We start from the raw sequence: 16,706 nt of genomic DNA, 5'->3' as shown, positions 1-16,706 counted from the left end.
TAAGTGTGAAGATGTTCGAGTAGACAAGCTAAATACTTGCAAAGATAAGCTACCCATAGCTCAAACTGACAGAGCTTAAGTGATCCGCGCACAACAGCAAGCAACAAAGTGACAAAAACTTCTACCAGTTCAAGACACAAGTTAATACGAGAATATTAAATAGGGGTAAACAACTAAACTCCCCGCAAGTTTGAGGATATAATGGTTAAGATATTTCTTATGACTCATGTGACGGCATGCTCTGAGAATTCAGACCGCACGCGGGTTCAGATATTTCTTATTGTGACTTCATTCAATAAGAGACACAGTCAATAACTCATTATGTAAAATACTCACACCAGCCCGTAGGTATACAAATTGTCATAGTTTGTTTATTCTCTTTTTGCTAGGTAAGCGAAAGATGTATAAAAAATGTACATGGTAAAATTGAGCCACAAAGAAAGCTACTTTGATATAGATAAAAAGAGAACTGGGAAGCCCCGTGCGTGTATTCGCAGAAAAAAGGAACTCTACAAAAATTTGATCCCTTCAGATGAAGTTAATTAGTTACCAAGTCAACGTTTGAGCTGCCATGTTTTGGAACGAGCTGCAAATAAGAGGATTTCAAAGAGAAGTATATAGTTGTTTATCTAAATAGAAATGAGAACTAATTTGTATATAATTTGACTTCTTCAAACTAATATAAAAAAATTCTAACTTTTTGCTCTTACTATATTTTTGAACTATTTTCTGATCTACGGTTTCATTAATTTTCTTTGTCGAAACTCTAATGACCCCTTATAATATGTACCTTCACATACTTTATTTTGTTTGATAACAAAACCTCAATTTCAAAGAACATGAAAGAGTGATGGCTGATGAGCAGGTCCTACAACCGCAGTTCAATTTTGTATTATCCAAGTCCATAATAGCACACATCATCAAGATATATGATTTTAATTATGTATTCATGTTGCAAAAATCCATAATGTTAATTAGTTGACAGATTTTGTGTTCTAACTTCAAATATGAATCAAAAAAAGAACCCGATCACTCATCCATAGAACTCTCATTATTACAAATTTTCTCCAAATAATTAGCAAAGCAGGCGATATTGGATTGAAGTTGAAATCATGAAATCCCTTTTAAGGTTTCAAAACTATTCTTTTATTTATTTCTTAATAATCTAGTGTTTTTATTATAATCATTTCTGACAACAGAGAACTACTGAAACTCATAGTACATAATCAATGACGTTAGTATCCTAAACCATTAATCCGTGAGCGTAGCGAATTCTTGAGGTTGCTTTTCTCAAGTCACCTAAAAAACCACTTGCTACGTGTCAATCTATCCTGTGTCTGACCGTACCCCCAAATAACACTTCTTTTTTGTCCGACCGCCCCCTCTTTTTTCTTATTTTCTCCTATCTTAGCCTCCCAATCGTCTCTCTATTCTCGCTCTCGGATTAAGCCTAAAATTGCAGGTATTCAATCCTCCAATTTTTCCTCTATTCTCGGCTCTCAGATTCACGGCTCTCTCTCTCTCTATTTTCAGTAGGTAAGAGATTTATTCTCGCCTCGTGATCGCGGCTCTCTCTCTATTTTCAGTAGGTAAGAGATTTAAGTATATTCATTCTCTCTCTCTCAATTTTCCGTAATCAGTATATTCGTTCTCTCTCTCTATTTTCCGGTGGCAAGCGTAAGATTTCAATGTTTCATTAGGTGTTTACATTTTTTTGTGAAAACAAAATAGTGTTAAACTTAGGGCCGATTCTTTATTTATCTCTCTGTCGTCCGCCGTCGGTGAGAACGTTATCGCTGTCCTTGTCCGAGTTGCCCAGATGTTCAATGGCCATTGGCTAAAGACGAGGCTTACTTGTTAAGTTGGATCCTTCCCACTACTTCTATTCCCTCCATCTTCCTCCTACTACACTCACTACTAATTCCGATGATTAGGACGATGATGATGATATTACCCAACCTGCTACTACAATGCGTCAATTATGGTCTCACTATTAAGTCCAAGGGCCAAGACAAATTGCTAGAGGAATTTGATGTCCTCTTGGATAAGTACACTAGTTTTCTCTACGTGAAACTCACGCCCTGAAATGGAGGAGGCCAAAGTGTTGGATGATTGGGTTAATGGGCAACTGAGATATCTCGGTTGAACTGAGCAAGTCAACGGAGAAGAAGGAGATGTTAAAGGATCGTCCATCGCTTCTTGGACTACATTGGCCCCTAATGTCGAGGATTATAGCAGTCGTGGCGGGGGATTGCTGCTGGCTCTGGCTCCATGATTGAAGGCATTTTGTGGTGTGGCGACTTAACTGTCGATAGGTTGAAGTGGGGAAATGAATTCTTCAGGAGGTCTATAGCGCCCTGTTCTACCCAGATGGAGCTCAGGCCATCCACTTTGAGGAGGATCAAAAGGTCTAGTATATAGATGTGAGCATAAACCCTGAAATCTTCAAAAGCAACACTATATGGTGGCACAACTTATCAATTAACCTCTAAGCATACATAATCGGAAAAAAAAAGGGTAGGAGAATACGATAAAAAAAAACTAGCTACTTGTATTGATGGAACAGGAGATTTATGGGAAAAAATATTGTTACTTGTATTGATACATTCACTGTTAGAGCTTAAGTGATCCGCGCACAACAGCAAGCAACAAAGTGACAAAAACTTCTACCAGTTCAAGACACAAGTTAATACAGAATATTAAATAGGGTAAACAACTAAACTCCCTGCAAGTTTGAGGATATAATGGTTAAGATATTTCTTATGACTCATGTGACGGCATGCTACAGAATTCAGACCAGGCACGGGTTCAGTGCTGATTCAATTCAAAATTTATAATATCATATTGATTCAATAAAGTATCTGAAAATTTTCCGTCGAGAATACATGATGTATTAACAAGTGTAAAGTATCCTTACTAGATTTTTTTAGCAATAAATAATTGTGTTATGTACTTCACAATATGTATCACTTTAAGTAGTCCATTAGTTATTACAGGATCATTTGTTTAATTCACTGATCTAAAAGCACTCTTGGCCGGAGAACTCTTAAGAACATTAAGAAATTTGGAGTATTTGGTAATTTAACGCGACCGCAAGTGCAAGGTGATAAACATGCAACAGACACAACATTGTGCCCCTCCATAAGCACAACTAGAATTGCTTTTCAGTCTATCTTTGTTTCATCTCAATGAGATAAACATGCAACTTCTTGGCATATTCTTTAGCCTATATATGGACCAGCCATATTCAGTTAGGAATTTCAGTCTATAAGTCTTCAAACCTGTGAAATGGTGTCTTACAACAACGAACATATCAATGCACGAGCAATTTAAGGAAACCTCTATAAAGTTAAACTTTATATATATTCATTTGTCCTACTTTTTATTCAGTTAATCACCATTTAATTGTAAAGCAACACAAGAGGATATCACCAACTAGGAATACAACACAAACAACTAAACTCCGCCTTTTATACCAACTTCACAGCTTACCAACTATCATGAAAATCATAATCTCTCAACTAATACAACAGTTTTTTCAACTCAAAGCCTACACTCCACAATTCCGTATTAATACATATACAGCTTGTTTATCCTTATTCACACACATAAACACACCAACACACATATAAAAACATATTTGCATTCTGTAATAATAATTACCTCAGGCTCACTACCATCCGAGTTAAAAATTCTCATACTATAATGAGAGCCATGGGTCAATGAGAGCCATGGGTAAAAATTCTCATACTATAATGAGAGCCAAACTATTGAAAGATTGATATTGAAATAGAATACACGCCAAAATTCCTTCAAATTGAAATATAAAGATTTGTTCTTTATATCACAAATCAAAAACAAAAACAAAATACCCAAAATCAAAAGCAAAGCAATATATCTTACCGACTGTAGAAAACCCCAATTCGAGCAGTTCTACCTGGCTCCACAAATCACTGCAAAGAACACCAAAAACCCCACTTTAAAGTTAAAACAATCAATCAAGACAAGAAAAAAAAACGATTTCAACTAGGGCAGGAACAAAAAAAACAAATCTTTTGATTTTGTTGTAGTTTCAATGAATTTTCAATTCTTCTCACCTTGAGGTTGAGGGTGGAGGAGAGATAAGCTTTGAAGATGTGGAGAGGATGAGTTTTAGAGATCGATAGAGGAAAGAAGTTTAGATTTAGTTGGAGAGAGACGGCAATCTAGGGTTTTAACATGTTTTTTTTTTTTTTAGTATTCCTAATTTGGTTATGACTTCCAGCGGGAACACGAAAACTGGAGCGCTGGAGCGCGAAAAATATTTGCAAAGCAAAAAGGATTATTTTCGCCCAAACCAAACCCCATTTGCAACACAAAACGCGTCATCAACAAGGGCATACCGCAGTCTATCCCGAATTAATAAAGTGGCGGCAAGGGGGTTGCAATAGATATTTAATCTATAGCAGCACCACACTCGTTGCCAACAATAAACATTTTCAATTTAATTATTTTTCTTATTTTTCGTAAATTTAAGTGAACAGTTTTGCAACGCTCAAGACGTCGCTCTAGGTATTTCCCAAAATCAAAATTCTATTAAAACGGATGACCTTTAGCAACGCCACACGGTGTTGTAAAAGATGACTTGTTGCAACAAATTTTAGGCGTGGCGAAAGAGTGCGTTGCAACAGACCCCTTTTGTTGTAGTGTGGTTTACAAATAGTGAAGTGGGATCTTGCATGTTGATCCCAGAATGATAATAGGGTACCCATGATATGGGTAACCAGTTTTTGACATTTGAAGTACTCATATAATCTTATTTAAAATGTTATAGAAAGTTGTAATATGATATGGGTACCCTATTATATAGTCTTGAATTGAAATTGCAAATGTTGTTAGGACCCATGTTGTTATATGAAGCACTGATAATGTGTTGTTATGGAACTGCATGTTGCAGCATTGTTTCATATATGAGGCAGTAATATATTAATGTACCATGAGTGAGCTATTATTAAACATGATATGTCAGCCACTACAATGCATCTGTAGTGGTTTACAAATATTGAAGTGGGATCTTACTTATATTCTTTGTTATGTGCTCTGATTAATCTAAAACAGGTCAGTAAGGAGGTTAGGGTTATTGGGGATATACTCCAGAGTGAAATAAGGACTGGCATGGAAACAATAATTCAAGAGATTGCTCATGGTGGGTTGAAAGGTGGTATGGAAAGTTCAGAGGTTGAGGTTGTGAAAGGGCCTGGAACAAGGGGTAGAACAAGGAGTAAGAGTAGAACAAGGAGCAGAAGTTTAGAGGTTAAGGTTATGAAAGGTGTTGATGCTAGAACAAGGAGTAGAACTAGAAGCCCAAGCCCAAAGAAGCCAAGCAATGTAGGCTCTGATGCTAAACTGAAAACACCAACAAGGTCTTCCCAGAAGAAGTCTACCCCGAAGAAGTCTTCCCAGAAGAAGGTTCACTCAAAACATAAGAAAGGGTGTTCATCTGTTTCTAAGAAAGTTACCTTTGAGGTTTCTCCTAGTTCCTCAAATAAAAGAAAAAGAGCATTGGACAAGGATCAAAGCCTTGAAGTTGTGGGAGATACTTCAATACACCTTTCGATGAAAGAAAGAAAAGGAAAGTGGTCAAAGTTTGTGGTACTCGAGTTCAGCCATCTAGGGCAAGCAAAAATGAGCCTATAAAGGCTAGTGAGAGGCAAAATTTGAAGAAAAAATATCAAATTAGTGAGAGAACAAGGGAAAGGGAGCTGAAACTTAAGGAAGCTGAGACACCCAAACAAAGAAGGAAGTTGATCCGGGCTGAGTCAGATGAAGATGAAGATGTTGCATAACAACAAAAAGGGCAAAATGATTTGGAGTCAGTTGCTGCAAATGCTTTGCAGGATATTAGTGAGGTCATACCCAGAGGGACATACCAAGAACATAGTGTGGAGCTGGAGGAGGACCTGGTGGGGGTACAGACTGCTATAGTACCTTATGCTGAATCTTCAATGCTTGATCATGTTCCCTTTTACTCTTCTTTGTCATCTAGGGATCTTGATGGGGTATTATATCATTTGGCATCTGTTTTAGTCCTTCCTCCTGGTGATCTTGATGGGGAAGCAGTCCTAAATAAAGAAATGGAAAAATTCAGTTTTGTTTCTCTATTGGATGGAAGTGCAGAGCTCTCTGACATAACTGAATTGCCAGCCCTATCACCATCAGAAGAAGTAAGCACTAAACATGATATGGCAGCTGTAGATGATTATCAGAACACTAATGGTCAGCATGATGCTGGTGATGTGGAGGACCCTGATGTGGTACTCATTCACACTCAGATGGAGAAGGAAATGGATAAGAAAAGTGCAGAGAGTGGCTGTAGAATAAGGAGGAGGGAGAAAAAATTGGGAAAAGAAAGTACTAGTTTATGGGAAGAGAAGATGGGAAAGGACTGTGACTCATTAATCAAGGTTGCTCTGTCATCAACCTTTTACAAGAAAACAACTACCACAGGTGAGGTAAATGTTGTCAATTATTACTGGAGAAAGTGTAATAGGAAGAAGAATCAATAGAACTCTCCAGATATGAGAGTTTTTGGGTAGGATCAAGTTATTTCAGTGCATAATTTTCATTCGTTCCATAGAAGACAATGGGTGGATGGTGAGGTAATGAATCTACCATTAGTAATTTGCTCTAAAACTATCAACAACTTGGTATTAATGTGCAAAGTAAACTACTACAGAAAGTTAATTGTTACTAATTCCTATTTGATTATTTTATAGGTTCTCAGCTTATATGTCAAGCTATTGATAAGGTGGTATAAGTAGCACTGTAAGGAACATGCCATTCCAGAAGATGAAGTGTATATTGTTGTGGAGGATGTTTACTTTGCTGTGAGTTCTCTATACTTTAATACTAAGTTTCTATTGAAGCTTACCCACTAATCTTACTTAAGTTTGATAAGCTTAATCATCACTTTGTGGATGTAGAAATTCATGATAAGAGAGTATGGGATATTCAAGAATAAGCTACAAGACCCAAGTTTTCGTGCTGCAAGCCCAGAGGAAAAAGTGGTTAATAGTTTGTACCATACATATGAAATTGTGAAAGAGTATTTGGACCCCATTGATGGAAGGATTAGAAATCAACCGCACCCAGTACAGGGTAAAGGAGTAATTGTACCTCTTCAAGTTCATGGTAGTCACTGGATTATTGATGTCTTTAACTTTAAAGAGATGAAAGTGTGCACCTATGATTCTCTTGGTGGAAAGCAAATTTCTGATGAACAACTAGCTTTGGAGAGAATGATTCCTTATGTGCTCAGGTGAGTTGATCCAAGCTCTACTGTTGATTTGAACACACCATGGGCTCGTGAATTTGTTAGTGTCACACAACAACCAGATTCCAACAGCTGTGGGTTATATTGCCTTGCCTTTATTGATAGTCTTCTTAGAAGTGTTCCTGAGAGGGTAAACAATATTGACATGCAACTATTTAGAATGCGACTGAGGATTGGAATGGACATTATTATATCATGTGGATTAAATCCAGATGAAGTGGCTAAGAAGAGAACATAATTTGAAAAGAGGTTGACAGAAGAAAGTCAGCACCTAGCAGCTACTAGGACAGAGGTACTAAAGCATATGTCCAAGGATGTAGCAACTACTGGGACAGAGGTACTGAAGCAAGTTGACATTGGCATAGAGCTAGAGAGTGAAGCAGATTCAGTTGGAATTGACAAAGAGCTCAAGGATGATGAAGCTGGAAGTGAGCAAGTGGACAAAGATGTTGAACCTGCTACTCTGAACCAAGTGGAGATGGAGCAATGCCAACAAAGTGAAGCAGATGCAGCTACAAGTGAGGAAGTGCAGGAGGATGTTGAACTTGCTACTGAGTGGGTCCAAGTGGGGACAAAGCAGTGCCCACAAAGTGAAGCAAATGCAACTGTATGTGAGAAGGAGGATGTTGAACCTGCTGCTGAGGATGATGTTGAACCTACTGTTGAGAAGGATGTTAAACCTGCTGCTGTGGAGGATGTCGAACCTGCTACTAAGGAGGTTGTTGAACTTGTTGCTAAGTTGGTCCAAGTGGAGGCTAACCAATGCCAACAGAGTGAAGCAGATGCAACAGTAGGAATTGAGCAAGTGAAGGAGGATGCAGAAGCTGCTACTGAGGACCAACTCAACATTGAACCAGATGAAGTGAATCATGATGAAACAGCTGGAATACAGGGACAGCTGTAGGATGTAGAAAACAATAAAGGTAAAGATGCTGAAGATGGGTCTGCTGACCAGCAGGAGAACATAGTTGAAGATAAGAACTAGGGGACATCGAAATGCTCTCATTTTCAGATGTTTGTTATTATTTCGTTATTATTTTGGAACTTATGTGTCTAATTTCACAACGCTCCGTTCTGATAAACATAATATTTTGAAGTCAGCGGTTTGTTAAGATAACGTATCTAAATAATAGACAAAACACCTGAAATTAGTATTTGTTTAGATAATTTTCAAGTTACAATCCTAAGTGTTTCAATTGAGGCGTTAATTTTATAGTATTTGTTTTTTTGCTACCTTACATATTGATAACATCAATACACAAAACACCTGCAAGTATAAACAACAAAATACCATTACATTGATTCCCAAATAACTTACATAGTCATTGAAAGGCAAAAGAAAATCCAAATAACATTATTTTGAAGGGGTTTGAACTCAGTGGTTTGTTTAGATAACGTCCCTAGATAACGTCTCTAATTTTCAAGTTACAATCCTAACTGTTTCAATTATAGCGTTAATTTTAACCCTTAATTTTATAGTATTTTTTATAGTATTTGTTTTTTTTGCCTATATATTGATAACTTCAATAGACAGAACACCTGCAAGTATACCTAACAACAAAATACCATTACATTGATTCCCAAATAACTTACATAGTCATTGAAAGGCCCAAGAAAATCCAAATAACATTACAAGATTAGTTGCTGATAGTACTTATATTCGTCGCTGATGGTTAACTCAAATGTTGTCTTCGTTGGTAAAATCAGTCGGAACCCCAACTAAAAAGTCAATCCAAGTAGCATCATCTGTCGCATTAGGGTAGGTTACTCTGTTGTGTCCAAGGGCACCACAATGGCTGCACCTTCTCCTTTGCACTAGCACACCCTCTCCTTTAGAACGTTTCCTCTTCTTTTGGGGCCTACCAGGCATTACCTCATCTGTGAGAGGACGAGCCATGATGTTGTAACTTCCCCAATGCCACTGTTCTTTGCCCTTCATCGGTGTCCAATTCTCTTGATAGGTATCTGTCACGCCTCGAGACCCCAGCACACATCTCAAGGACGAGGAGTGAATCTCGAGGCTGACACCATCACAATTCTACCGAAATTTCGGCAGAGTTTCCTTTGTTTAATCGACCTTCGTAAACCCTAAAACCTGTCATAAACCTGTCATAACCTGGAAATCCTAAACTACAACCTTCCAACAACCATATATATACAACCTAACCTTCTAAACAATATTATATACATCCACCCACTGTTTAAGTGTAACTGCTACTCGAATACATCAAATAAATACATCAAAAGGAGCGGAGCTCTATAAATATACAACCAAAAGAAAAGAGCTATGCTCATTATATACAGCAAAAGAATAACCTAGCTTATCTCTATACAGCCCAAAGTATAAACTTGACTCGTCTCTCGTCAAGCATATAAGGGAATCCTCCCAAATCCCCATAACCCCCATCGCTAGGGTTAGGGAAAAGCCTCCTCCCAAGAATCGCCTCGTCTGAAATGTTAAGTAGGATGAGCAACAACGATGCCCAGTAGGAACACACATAACCAATAAATAGTCTACTTATAGAAAACATTTAAAACATGCAGGGTTTCTATAATAGTATTCAAATATTGTGACTATGTATATATACATCACTAACTAGCAGAAATCATCTCGACATGCTTCATTGATATACCAAATAGAGTTTTCACAATCATCATACAACTATTGTGGCGGTTGCATCCTATTAGAATGGTGAGGTACGACCGGTACTTTCAATCCGCCACAGTAATCTCGGTTCAAGACTTTCCAAAGGTGAACCATGCAATCGTTGTTTTCCGATTTTACCGGCAGGGAGCTGAAATGCCGTTGTTGTGTTCGCACACACAAAATCCCCAAAGCTTTTAGGGCTCGGTGGGCCACGTGACCACGACCCCCCATACGAAGCCGTCACCTAACTTACGGTGGTCAACCGCTCGACGACCGCAGACTTTCGATCCCGACACACATCCAGAGTGGACTAAACTCTCACACCGCCTAAACCTCATCGAGGTAGCATGTAACCCCACACAAGCTAATCACCATACAAATGCGGACATACATGTACAAGCATGGTTATCTAGAAAAGTAGAAAAGGAATTCCCGGACTACATCCGGTGATGCATCCCTTTAAAGGTGGCCCACCACCTCGAAAGGTGTCCACCACCGCTTGAATCCTAGAGCTTAACCGCCGCCTCCCGAATTTCGACAACAGTTCCTTCTTTTTAGGAATTCACAATTCCTTTTCTAAATCCTCTCGTGATAAGCATAGTAATATCTATATATATACTCGTATTACCGATTGTTTTCCAAATACTATAGATACATATTTAGATTTTCTTTTAAAACTGTTGATCATGTATGTGTGAGTTCCTGGATTTCCCACCATCGAGTAAAAACAACCTATGACTCCCAAACGGGCCAGTCATAGTAAATAACAACCGATGATTTCCAAACGGCAAATTATCGTAAATAACCACAAAACTCTATCCCGGGGACAATCCAGAACCTCACACATATTTACAAACAACCCGGGTAATCCTCACCAAGATATAAAAATCCATCTCTCTGTCTCCTTACTGAGACAAGAGACGTGAACCCTTCCCAAAACCAGTTTTTCTCTTTTAACAAAGAAACCAAATCTCCGCTACCCCGATTTTACCAAAAAACCCATTTCACACGAAAGCTATCTATATATACAGTTTATATCGAGGAAATACAGTGCAAAACATGAATATCATATATACATGCATGGTTGATACGCAAATATCTATTTCCTGTTTAAACAATTTAAATCATGCATGAAAATAAGCAAACCATATATTGGTATGTAGGTTCCTACCTTAGCAAGCTCCTTCTCCTCAAGCCCACTTAACCAAATCGAGCCCGCTTACCCGAATCAACTCGAATTCAATCCTATAACAGCATATACATATACGTCGGTTGTTAGAATTGATCGAACAACGAGGAATTCTTAACTAGTGTAAGCCGAGAAAAAATCTCGACGTTAAGAATTGAGTTTCGGATAAATTTTTATCTAACTACCGTTAACAGAGCTACAGGCCACTTCTGGCACTGTTACTCTGACAGGGCTCTGTAGTCGTTTACCGCCACTGTAGGACCGCACGTCAATGCCAATCATATCTATCGATCCCCCTAACTATTATGATTTTTTTTCCCTACTCAAATTACAACCAATTCCACTCTTTAATTCACATTAAATCTAACAATAATATCGGGGTGTTCCTTATCCCTCACTCATTACGCATTCAAGTCTTAAGTAGTTATAAATCGACATGAATCTCTCGAAATCAGAATGAATAACCCAAAAAAAAAATTCTTACCAAGTCGGCAAAATCGCTCCTTAGCTTGCTTCTCCACAATTTCGCAGCTCTCCGTCTCCAAACCAGCTACTGCCGACATTAAACCCACCCCATTTCAATTATATTTCCTCAATACAACCAACTACATAAAAATCGAGTTCAAATTATTTACTACTGTAGTTTAAATTCACTAACCTTTCACCGAAAACATGACGACTCCAAGAATTTTTGGCTCCACCACTATTTCCTCCACTTTAACTCCTCCAAATTGCCACTGCCGACCTTCAACACCCCCAACACAATCAATTTCAGCATTACAACCTCAAGCAATCGAAATTGAAGCTAACTATTTATTTGAAACGAATTCAAACTCACCTCTCGCGAAAATACGCCGCCAATTCCAAACGTTTTTGAATCCCCACACTTGCTTTGAGTGTTGTTAGGGATTAGTTGTTCGAATTCTTAGGTTGAATCGGTTGGAGAGGAATTCACTCACCTGTCGTCGCGATTTGGCTTCGGGATGCTCGAATTTCCAAGAGATTTAGAATTCTCTCACTTCATTCTAGTGTTTCTAGGTTTGAGGGCGAAGAATTTATGGTTGGATCGATGGAAATTGAGAAAATTTTGATTTCTCTCTCCTAGGGTTTTTGAAAGGTGCGAATTGGGGAAGAAGAGGTGTGATTTGATTTCGCGATTTTTGTTTTTTCTATTTGGGCCGCGATATATTTAGGCCCAAGCCCAATATATCCTAATTATACTTAACATCCTACTTAGACTCCTAACCACTAACGAATTTGATGTCGCGTCGTAATTATTTTTCCGGCTCATCCCGCTAAATTTAATCTTTTATATTCTATCTCACCACATGTTATAATGATGACCCAATCATGCGTGTAAGCTGTTAACTCATGCCAGCTTCGCACGCAGAAAATCGCTAACCGCCATTTTTGGTCAAATTTTCGTATAAGATTTGCTCATCTAACGGGGCTTAGGAGTCGGAGTTAAGTTTCAGTAAGTTACGTACGTTTGAAATATAAACCCGACGACCAATTTACATAAATGACCCTAGATTTATTATGAAATTTACAAAAATATCCTTAATAATAATTCAGGTCTTTACAGTATCCATCATCGTTTCCTTTGAGTAGCACGGCAGGCAGAAGTCATATACACAAAACCGACCATCGTCAATGGCCTTCATTGCATTCCTGCAAGGAATACCAACTTGTTGAAAAAAAACCACATGTACAACATTTTTTTAGTAGGTCAACTGTATCTGTGTGCCCTACACTGGTAACCGAGTATACGTACTCACTAGCCCTTATTGTAGTGAACGGCCGACTAACATAACGAGAGGAAATGATTACATCCTCAATTGATTTCGTCAACTTTGTCTTCAGCTTCGAAGCCATGACCCGATAGTCATAAAAGTGCCTCATAATGTTCATTCGAATATCATTTAGTAGAGATGTAATTGGCATATCTCGCCCAGGCATAATCATCTTATTCCAACTCTCGATATGATTTGTATAACAAATTCCATACCTTCTCATTTCAGCATAGGCAAATGACCATTGTTCCTTCGGAATCTTTATTATTTTTGAGTAACCTTTACTATCACTACACCAAATCGACGACACATGATTCTCACAAAGTCGACTTTATCATAAGTTTCTGCGTGCCGCCTTAACTTTCCCTTTGGTGTCTTCTTTGCTAACATTGTTGGAGATATGTTGTGCACAAAAGCAATGGTAATGCATTTGGAAGAATTTTTTTGCACTACGGAGAATGCTTTCTCAGATGCCTATCTGATAATAGAACAAACTTATCTGTAGGACCAACTACAACATCTCTGAGTTTTTGAAGAAATCAATCCCAATGTTCATTATTCTCTTTTGGGACTACACCAACTGCAATTGGAAAACAATCTCCATCAACAGAAAGAGCAGTTAGGATGACAGACTTGTATCTGCCCTTCATGAAAGTTCCATCGATCATAATCAAGGGACGAAGGCACCTTCTGTAGGCACGAACAGTTACGCCATAGCTCACAAACAAACGCTCAAACCTATGCTCGTTTGTTGTTATTATATCAATGTGACAATCTGGATCAATTTTCTTCAATTCTTTAAAATAAACTGGCAGCATCTGGTATAATTGACTAAAGCTGCCCCTTATCTACATCGAAACAAAATACACCAGCTCAGGTTACATATGCCTAATAGTTACACGCCATGACAGATACAAGTTATTCGAAAAGATGATACATGTTCTTCATAATATACCCTAAACATAGAATTGTACTAAGACGTTATATATTGCTTGCTGATAGTTATAATAGTACTCTGACCTTTTCTAACGCAATTTCTCTGGCCCTCCACGCAACTTTATATGTCACATTAGTTAGTTGTGATTGTTTCACCTCCAACTGAAGGTTCTTTGCAGTTAGTTCTTCATTGTCCTTAAGCTTGGACATAATAGGTTTAAAACCCACTTTAAAATGCGCTTGTGAATTTTTAGAAACATCCTTATCTTGTGCACAAGTGTGTGCATCTCTAAAAGTTATAACCACCCACATATCAAACCCAGTTGCAGGTTTTGCATACAAATGAAATGGACAGTTAGTTGCCTTACACTTGATTACCAACTTTTGGGAGATAGTATTACAACGATGTAAATCAAACATGTGTGCAATTGCATAAGATTTCATGTCTTGCACAAGATCATCTCGAGTGGCGTAGTGCTAACCTACTTTAGGGGGTACAAACTTCAACCCCTCATTACAAGGATTTACAACCTCACTTTGGTTCATAATGTTTTTTGGACTATGAGAACCACACAAAGGATCATATCCTTGACGTAGGTCTTCAGAATTCAGATCTTTAGCACCAATAACCCTAGCATCGACCATTCCTTCCAATTCAAAATCAATCTCACCTTCCTCATCGCCATCATTCACAACTGTCATAGGTGTGTCCCCCCACAAATACTCTTGACTTCGATTCGGAGTCGACCATTTATTGCCATTATCACGATCTTATTCTTCAACTTGATCATCTTCATCATCTTCAACCACCACAACTTCACCCGCAGCAGCATCTTCATATTCATTTTGAAATTCAACATCCTTATTACTTCAAGAACTGCCAATTATGTTTTCTTAAGGAATGTCAGTTGTATCAACTAAATCATTTAGTATTTGAACTTCATTTTCATATTCATTTTGAAATTCAACTTCCTCACTACTTCGAGAACTGCCGATTATGTTTTCTTTAGGAATGTCAGTTGTATCAACTAAATTATTTAGTATTTAAACTTCATTTTCATCTTCATTTTGAAATTGAACCTCCTCATTACTTCGAGGACTGGCAATTATGTATTCTTCAGGAATGTTAGCTGTATCTCCATATGGATTTTGATAATCAAACTCTTCATAGTCTGGTTGATCAGCATCTTCAATACCAGTGGGATCATCCTCTGCATTATAATAGGTCAACTATTAGTGCACGGACTATCAGTGACTCAAACTATAATTATCCCATGTAATGTTTATACTGCTCACCTTCAATGACAATTGGAAGAGGTATCCTTTCTTCTATTGATTTGCAACTACCAACTGCACTTGAGCTTCCCTTTGGGAACAAATCTAAAATGGTTACTAAATGTGAGTAATTGAATAGACATTTATGCGTAACTAACATATTTACAGGTGTACTACTTGTTCCCCATCCCTCACCTACCATGACCTTTTCGAACGTCTCCAAGCTGTGTTGGACATTTTCATTTTCCACATCTTGCAATTGACGAGTTGCAGTTGAAGGTTGTTCTAGCGGACTGTCTGGGAACACAACGTTTATAACCGTCAGCAACCAAACCATTTACTGGAACTAAAAATAACTAAAATAAAATTAGTGATTTACCTATTGGTTCGTCCACAAGTTTAAATTGATTGAAAGAATATTTCTGTCGAGCTAGCACTTTTTCTTTCAAAAAAGATTGTTTCCTTGGAGAATCAGTAATTGGAATTTCTTCATTAAGTTTCTTCTTAATACAATGTTCTCCACCACTTGATCCAGGACAAGCACTCTTTGGCGGCAAAGAAGGTTTAAACGGCTCACTACAAACTTGTTTCTTCTTCGTACTAGGAATTCCATAACTTGATCCAGGACTTGCATTTCTAACTATTTCTTGTTTAAATAGCTCACTACGAACCGGTTTATTCTCCACTCTGGGTTGTCCACCACTTTTTCCAGGAGTAACACTATCTGTTTTAAACAGCTCGGTACGAACTTTTTTGTTCTTCACAGTAGGTTGTCCAGGACTTGATCTTCTAATTTGTCCTGCTCCCATACCACATGGTGTGATGACGATTGCTTCATTGATAACCCAAACTTTCATTGCTTTCGTTGGAGTCTTCTTCTGCTTCTTAATCATGTTCAAGTAGTCGGTTTCTTCATCGATTCTACAAGGATCAAATACCTAACAGAAAAACCCAATCTTATGCACGATGACACAGCTTCAACAAGACACATGAATCCTTCAAAGGGAGTATCCACATCAAACACTCTCAATTTCACCTCAGCACCTAGATACTTCATCACACCATGCTTGTCAGATTTCATCTCGCCATCATAATAAATAAGCATATCGAATGAACCTGAAAAAATACAAAGTTAGCACAATAAAAAGTAGGAGCTTTTAATAAAACGACAATAAAGTTCTTTCATTTATTATTCTACATTTATGACATTGTATAACCCTTGTATAAATACCATAACTATGACAACAAAATCAACTTGGAAATGGTAAACCACTATGGAAACCTTATAAAAAAACACTCACACTTCTACGTGAAACTACAAAGAAGCAAACCGAAACATAAATCTACATAGAAACAAACCAACACTAAAAACAACTAAACAAACATCAAAACTGACCATTATCGAGGTTTGAGTTTTTTCATCCATCACAATCTTTAGAAAAATCGAAAATGAGAAGACAGAGTAGAAGATCAAAAAAGAAGAACCCAGAGAAAAAAGTGTAGCTTTGGAGCTTTGTAAAAACTTTTTGAGGTTGACACAAAAAACGAGATAAA

Source organism: Coptis chinensis, chromosome 8 (genome assembly GCF_015680905.1).
Source record: "Coptis chinensis isolate HL-2020 chromosome 8, ASM1568090v1, whole genome shotgun sequence".
NCBI lineage: Eukaryota > Viridiplantae > Streptophyta > Magnoliopsida > Ranunculales > Ranunculaceae > Coptis > Coptis chinensis.
Note: the sequence above shows the minus strand (reverse complement) of the source record.